Source organism: Colobus angolensis, unplaced genomic scaffold (genome assembly GCF_000951035.1).
Source record: "Colobus angolensis palliatus isolate OR3802 unplaced genomic scaffold, Cang.pa_1.0 Scaffold580, whole genome shotgun sequence".
Taxonomy (NCBI): domain Eukaryota; kingdom Metazoa; phylum Chordata; class Mammalia; order Primates; family Cercopithecidae; genus Colobus; species Colobus angolensis.
The window spans coordinates 69,638-78,255 of NW_012119377.1; the positions used below are offsets into that span (position 1 = coordinate 69,638).

At 42.0% G+C, this 8,618-nt stretch overlaps 1 pseudogene; it reads right to left on the bottom strand.

Annotated features, from left to right (window-relative positions):
• Nucleotides 1-2,533, bottom strand: part of LOC105526258 — a 22,109-nt pseudogene extending 19,576 nt beyond the window's left edge.
• Nucleotides 2,534-8,618: the final 6,085 nt, after the last annotated feature.

The window sequence follows — 8,618 nt, forward strand, 5'->3', positions numbered from 1 at the left end:
AAAAATAAAATAAAATAAAATAAAAATAAATAAATAAATAAATAAAACATAAAAAAGTAAATTCAACCTATTAATGCTTCCACCATTTTGTGTCTCTGTGCAATTTGCAAAATTGTTCAAGTGGAATTCATGTGCACAAATTTTCAAAGAGTGGACATTCATTAAATTATATATTAGGCAAAAAGCAAGTAGCATTTAAAGGGCTGCCTGCCATGGTGGGAACTGTAAATCAACATATTTTCATGTTGGCCTTTCTTCCACTGCCCTAAACGAGGAAGAAATTTGTAATCAATTCAAATTTTAAAAAGACTACTCCTACTAGAAAACAAGAGAACATTCTATTAGTTTGAGGTTTCAGTGTCCCCCAAGATCAAAAACAGTATTTTGGGAAGGGCAGGGCTGGGCTGGGCTGGGACTGTGGGCAGAATATGGGTACATGCAGTGGCATCCCTGAGGATCCAGAGCTTCAGTGCTCCAGCTGCCCAACTTATTAGGCTTTCCCGCCAATTTCTACACTGGGCTGAGTGGGCATAATTCAAGCAGGAAAAGGTCATAGTTGTCTCAATATTCTGGAGTTCCATGAGAGCATTTACTGACACCCAATGGGATATATTTCACATATTGTAGTATTGTATTTCTTTAACTGCTAAAATATATGTGGTCCAGTTGTTCTGTAGTACTCTTACATGTTTTATCTAGATTAGATTGTAGATAGTCAATATATTTCTTTTCTTTTTCTTTCTTTTTTTTTTAAGATGGTGTATTGCTCTGTCACCGAGGCTGGAGTGCAATGGCACGATCTCAGCTCACAGTAACCTCCACCTTCCAGGTTCAAGTGATTCTCCTGCCTCAGCCTCCCAAGTAGCTGGGATTACAGGCACCCGCCACCATGCCCGGCTAATTTTTTTTTTTTTTTGAGACAGAGTCTCACTATGTCACCCAGGCTGGAGTGCAGTGGTGCCATCTTGGCTCACTGCAACCTTCGCCTCCCAGGTTCAAGCAATTCTTCTGCCTCAGCCTACCTAGTAGCTGGGATTACAGGCATGCAGTCACCACACCCAGCTAATTTTGTATTTTTAGTAGAGATGGGGTTTCATCATGTTGGCCAGGCTGGTCTTGAACTCCTGACCTCGGGTGATCCACCTGCCTCAGCTTCCCAAAGTGCCGAAATCACAGGGGTGAGCCACCGCACCCAGCCGGGACTGATTATAAATGTTGCAGATGTGCGGCATCAATTACAGACTCCTGAGTGCAAGCAATCCACCCACCTCAACCTCCCAAAGTGCTGGGATTATAGGCGTGAGCCACCCCGCCTGGCTTGATAGTCAATATGTTTCTAAGTCTTTCCTGGAGATTCAGCAGAGTAACTGTCCAGAACTTTTGATCTCAATGGCAGAAATAGAAGAAAGAGCACTGTCCAAAATGGTGGTTGCTATTGAGCACCTGGAATGCAGTGAATCTAATCTGATTGGAAATGTGCTGCAAGTGTAAACACAGACAAGATTTCAAAGACTTATATCTCACACTTTTCATATTAATTGATTATGATCTATTTTGGATATGTAAGATTAAATCTATTACGATTTGGCCAGGTGCGGTGGCTCAAGCCTATAATCCCAGCACTTTGGGAGGCTGACGTGGGTGGATCACTTGAGGTCAGGAGTTTGAGACCAGCCTGACCAACATGGTGAAACACCGGCCCTACTGAAAATATAAAAATCAGTCAGGTGTGGTGGCACGCACCTGTAGTCCCAGCTTCTCCGGAGCCTGAGACAGGAGAATTGTTTGAACCCAGGAGGCGGAGGGTGCAGTGAGGTGAGACCGTGACACTGCGCAACAGCCTGGGCGACAGAGTGAGACTTAATAATAATAAATCTATCAAGATTTATTTTACCTGTTTAACTTTTTCTAATGTAACTACTAGAGCATTTAAAACGACACTCATAGCTCACGTTTTGGGGCTCATGTTATCTTTCTATTGGATAGTGCTGCACTAGCTACGTATTGTAGAGTTTCCTATATTCCTCTTTTGACTCACTCAAAGTTCCAACCAGTATAGAAATGATGGTAAGCTCGTTCTTATGGTTCTCCATGGCTTCAACAGTATAAAGCAAATGTATGTCATACTGTGTTCAATTTTTGATTCTCCATACATCTTTTGCTCAATAGGGAGGTAATACAGAGGTGTCCTGTCCCCATACCAGAAAGCGCACATCGACGGGGGACACATCATGCAAAGGCCATAAGCACCGGTAACAAAAAGACCCATGGAGTGCAATAATGGCTCTAGAGTCTTTTTGTTAATCGACCCTGTGAAAGCCACCCTTCTAGCTGTGCTTTCAGTTGAGGTCCTGAGACTGACTGCCACTGTGTACAGCCTCATCACTCGATTGGCCATCTGGTGCAGGAAGATGAACCGAGTGGCGGAGGCGGCTGCGGCGGATGAAGCGGCTCCAAGAGGAACCAGGCACCGCGAGCCCAGCGCGGGAGGAGGAGAGGGGGGAGGCGGAGACAAAGGAGGATAAGATGACATCCGGGGCGGCGACGCCGGAAGATGGGGCCCGGAAAACCCTAGGTCCAGCCCTAGGAATTCTCCTTGGTGGGGCTGAGTCCGCGGAGCCGCCTCTGTCGCCCCTTCCTTCAGCTCAGACTGGCGTCATCTCCCGACTCTCAACTAACGCAGCTCTCTACCCTGGACTGAACCCTCCCACCCAGCCCCCAAAGCAGGTGTTTTTTTGGCTTTTTTTTTTTTAAAGGACTAATAAAATAGACAAACTGTCAGCTAACCTGACTGAGGTAGGAAGAAAAAAAAAAGGAAAGAAGGGGAAAAGAGGGAAAAAATTAGTAATGAGCAAGTTGATAAAAGCACAGATATATGATAAGGATTTTAAGAAACTATTGTGGGTAACAAATTTGAATATGTAGAAGAAATTATTGCTTTCCTAGCAAACTATAAACTACCAAAATTGACCTCAAAAGTAGAGAACCTGAAAAGAGCAATAACCATAGAAGAGAATGGAGAGTCACCAGGTCTAGTTGGGTTTTAGCTAAGTTTTAGCTAACCTTTATTTTTTTTTAATGCTTTGATTAGAAAAAAAAAAAATAGAGACTATGTTCCTCAGGCTGGTCTTGAACTTCTGAGCTCAAGTGATCCTCCCACCTCGGCCTCCCAAAGTGCTGGGATTACAGGCGTGAGCCGCTGTTCCTGGCCAATTTTAGCTAACCTTTAAAGAACAAATAATTTCAATGTTACCTGGTCCATTCTAGATAGTGTTTTTCAAAATATCTGTAGTGAAGAACAAGTTTTTTAAAACTTAGAATTATTGTGGACATATACTTTTGCCATTTCTTTCTCTTTTTTCAGACGGAGTCTTGCTCTGCCACCCAGGCTGGAGTGCGGTGGCATGATCATAGCTCATGGCAACCTCTGCTTCCTGGGTTCAGGCGATTCTCATGCCTCAGCCCCCTGAGAAGCTGGGACTAAAGGTGCGCCACTACACCCGGCTAATTTTTATATTTTTAGTACAGACAGGGTTTCGCCATGTTTGCCAGGCTGGTCTCTAACTCCTGGCCTCTGCCCACCTCGGCTTCCCAAAGTGCTGGGATTACAGGCGTGAGGAACCGTGCCTGGCCTACTTTTGACAATTTTAATTTAAAAGACTAGAAAAATTAAATATTAAGCAGACATAAAGTACAACGCCAATTTTCAAATTTTTAGAACAATCAGAAATAAAATTAAATTTTCTTAAAAAATAATCAAAATAGGCCGGGCACGGTGGCTCATGCCTGTAATCTCAGCACTTTGGGAGGCCTAGGTGGGTGGATCACGAGGTCAGGAGATCCAGACCATCATGGCCAACATGGTGAAACCCCATCTGTATTAAAAATACAAAAATTAGCTGGGCGTTGCGGCCCAAGCCTGTAGTTCCAGCTACTCAGGAGGCTGAGGCAGGAGAATCACCTGAACCCGGGAGGCAGAGGTTGCAGTGAGCAGAGATTGTGCCACTGCACTCCAGCCTGGGCGACAGAGCAATACTTCGTCTCAAAAATAAATAAATAAATAAATAAATAAATTGTTCAAGACCATCCTGGCTAACACGGTGAAATGCTGTCTCTACTAAAAAATACTTAAAAAAAAAAAAAGTTAACATAGTGACAAATAAGATAACTACAAAACCTGAATACACTACTCTTTGATGAGTCCAATGATCACTGCTTGGATGTCATAATGATGTTAAATTGCTATAACAGTTTCTAAACCCTCTCAATTTCTGTATTTATCTCATCATAGATGGTAAGAGGTTAGGGACAGGCACCAGTCCTCAGACCACAGAAAAAGATGAAAAGATCCGAAATTTATATTGTAAAGCTAGCATAGCCTTACATGTGGGAATATTAAAATATGACAATATTTGCACAAAAGATACATGTAGAAATTCAAAATAAAATATTAATAAACTGAATCTAGCAGTGTAGCAAAGAATAATATACCATGACTCAATAGGGTCTATTTAAGGAAAGCAAAAAAAAAAAAAAAAAAAAAAATGCTGAGCACAGTGGCCCACACCTGTAATTCCAGCATTTTGGGAGGCCCAGGTGGGAGGATTGTTTGAGGCCAGGAGTTTGAGACCAGCCTGGGCAATGTAGTAAGATCCTGCCTGTACAAAATTATCATTATAAAAATAAAGAAAGCAAAAATGATTCAAAATTAAGAAACCTATTAACATTGTTGGGCATGGTGATATGTGCCTGTAGTCTCAGCTACTCAGAAGGCTGAGGTGGGAAGATTGCTGGAGGCTGGGAGTTCAAGGCTGTAGTGTGTACTATCAATGCACCTGTGAATGGCCACTGCACTCCAGCCTGGGCAACATAGTGGGACTCCAAAAAGTCTATTAACATAATTCATGACCTGAAACAATTAAAGGAGAAAACTCATGTTATTATGTCAATAGAAACTGAAAAAGCATCAAAAATTCAACAGCCATTTCTAATAAAACTTCAAAGTAAAATAGAAATTAAAAAGAAACTACAGGCCAGGCGTGGCTCACGCCTGTAATCCCAGCACTTTGGGAGGCGGAGGTAGGCAGATCACTGAGGTGAGGAGCTCGAGACCAGCCTGGCCAACCATTTTGTCTCTACTAAAAACACAAAAATTAGCTGGACATGGTGGCACATGCCTGTAGCCCCAGCTACTTGGGAGGCTAAGGCACAGGAATCGCTTGAACCCATGAGACAGAGGTTGCAATGAGCCGAGATCGTGCTATTGCACTCCAGCCTGGGTGGCAGAGTGAGACTCTATCTCAAAAAAAAAAGAAAGAAAGAAAGAAAGTGTTTAAACATGGTAAAGACTCCTTTCTGAAACTCAACAGCAAACATTATGCTAAATGAAAATGTGAAGTCATTTTCACTAAAATCAGGAACAAGAGAAGGATGCTATCACCACTATTATTCAACATTGTTTTGTATGTTCTGAACAATCCAATAAGACAAGAAAATGAAGTGGTATGTGTAGAAGACTGTTAGTTGTCCTCCAAAATCTATTCTCCCCTTCCTCCTCAGAAGCACGGCTTTAAAGCACATGACTGAGAGAGACTACATTTTCCAGTTTTTCTTAAAGCTACCTGCAGCCACATCACCGTGTTTGCATCAGTAGAATATGCACAGAAGAGATAGGTTTCAATGTACCCCTCAATAGCTTAAAAGGAAATTACTTGTCCTAGACTTTTCTCCCACCCTGCTCCCCACAGGCTATAATATAGGTACAACTGTAATTTAGCTCCAACCATTCAGATGAGCACAATACCCCAGTAGATGGCTGGACAGTAATGGATCACTGAATAACCTTGTGGAGCAAGGATGTCCCACCAGCCTGAATTGGTCATATGGATATGTAATAAATAAATAAGCTGGACAGGTGTGGTGGCTCATGCCTGTGAGTCCAGCACTTTTTGAGACAGAGGTGGACAGATTGCTTGAGCCCAGGAATTCAAGACCAGCCTGGGCAACGTGGTGAGACCCCGTCTCTATTTTAAATAAATAAATAAACAAGCAAACAAATAAGTAAACTTCTATTTTATTTTCTCTCTCTCTATCTTTCTCTCTCTCTTGCTCTGGCTCTCATTTAGCTTTTACTAAAACCAATATAATAGGAATAATTATCAGAAAAAAGATCCAGAAATTGTCAAATTTTTATTATATTCATAGAAAACCTAATAGAGTCTGGTTTTACAAAAATTTCCAGAATCGGTTTCCTCACACCATTGACATTTTGAAAAAACTACTAGAATTAATAACAGTTCTTGGCAAGGTGGTTAGCTATATGACAAGCAAAAAACCAGTAGAGTTTCCTAATGTTATGAATGGGAAAATATTCCATTCACAACACCAAAAAAAAAAAAAAAAATGTAAAATAACCTAGGAATGAATGGAACAGGAGATATACAGGATTTGTATGAAGAACATTATAACTTCTTTTGGAAAAACATAAAACAATATCTGAGCCAATTGAAAGATATAAAAACACTAATCCTCCCTCAAATAACCAATACAATAAAATTCAAATAGGAATATTTGTAAAAATCCCATTGAACTGGATGAAACAACTTTATATTATAATTATTATAGAATTTATAATTGTATTTATTATTTTGAATGAGTAAAATATTCATATCATTCAAATTCAAAAGGTACCAAGAGGGATGCAGTGATAAAGCTCTTTTCCAGGCCTCCCTCAGCCACTCAGTCCACTCCACATAAGCAGCCTAGGTCACCAGTTTCTCCCATAAACTTTCAGAGATATTTACATCATCATTATTATTTTTTTTTTGAGACTGAGTCTCGCTCTGTCACCCAGGCTGGAGTGCAGTGGCACAATCTTGGCTCACTGCAACCTCTGCCTCGAGTGATCCATCCACCTTGGCCTCCCAAAATGCTGGGATTACAGATGTGAGCCACCGTGCCCCCACCGTGCCCAGCCTGCATCATATTTTTTTATACAGGTGATAGTGTGATATACAGATTGTTCTGCATATTGCTTTATTTGTCTTAGCAGTGTAACTCTGAGATGTACAGAGCTTGCTTCTTATTTCTTTTTTTTATTTCTATACATTTATGTCTATGATGCTGTATTAGTCCATTTTCATGCTGCTGATAAAGACATACCTGAGACTGGGCAATTTACAAAAGAAAAAGGTTTAATATGGACTTACAGTTCCACATGGCTAGGGAAGCCTCACAATCATGGCAAAGGAAGGGAGGAGCAGGTCACATCTTACATGGATGGCAGCAGGCAAAGAAAAAGAGCTTGTGAAGGAAAACTCCCCCTTATAATACCATCAGATCTTGTGAGACCCACCCACAACCATGAGAATACCATGGGAAAGACCTGCCCCCATGATCCAGTTACCTCCCACTGGGTCCCTCCCACAATAAGTGGAAATTAAAGGTAAGATTTGGGTAGGGACAACAACCAAACCATATCATTTTGCCCCTGGCTCCTCCCAAATCTCATGACCTCACATTTCAAAACCAATTATGCCTTCCCAACAGTCCCCCAAAGTCTTAACTCATTTCAGCATTAACTCAAAAGTACACAGTCCAAAGTCTCATCCCAGACAAAGCAAGTCCCTTTTGCCCATGAGCCTGTAAAATCAAAGGCAAGTTAGTTACTTCCTAGATACAATGGGGGTACAGACATTGGGTAAATACAGCCATTCCAAATGGGATAAATTGGCCAAAACAAAGGGGCTACAGGCCCCATGCAAGTCTGAAATCCTGTGGGGCAGTCAAATCTTAAAGGTCCAAAATGATCTCCCTTTACTCCATGGCTCACATCCATATCACACTGATGCAAGAGGTGGGTTCCCATGGTCTTGGGCAGCTCCACCCCTGTGGCTTTGCAGGCTATGGCCCCACCCCAAGTTGCTTTCATTGGCTGGCTGAGTGTCTGTGGCTTTTCCAGGCGCACGGTGCAAGCTGTAGGTGGATCTACCATTCTGGGGTCTTGACCTTTCCTTCTCATGTGGAAATTAAAGATGAGATTTGGGTGGAGACACAGCCAAACCATATCAGATGCATATTCTTACTTTCCTGCTATGTTGTATCATTGTCCTCCAATAAACTGTACATTTGTAAGCACCCTCATGCTGGGTCTCCTGGGTCTTCATAGCAATCCAACCCTGTTTAACTATTGGGAACTTATAGTAGGGGAGTTGCGCCTGATTCTTGTCTGTGAATTTTTTGTTTTTTGAGACAGTGTCTCACTCTGTCGCCCAGGCTGCAGTGCAGTGGTGCAATCTTGGCTCACTGGAACATCTGCCTCCTGGGTTCAAACAATTCTCCTGCCTCAGCCTCCTCGGTAGCTGGCACTACAGGATCATGCCACTATGCTTGACTAATTTTGTATTTTTAGTAGAGGCAGGGTTCCACCATGTTGATCAGGCTGGTCTCAAACTCCTGGCCTCAAGCAATTTGCCTGTCTCAGCCTCCCAAAATGCTGGGATTACAGGCATGAGCCACCACGCCTGGTCCTGGCTGATTTTTAATTTTATTTTATAAGCAGTACTCTTGTTGGCTTCTATTATGGGCTGAATTGTGTCCCCCTTAATATCATATGTTGA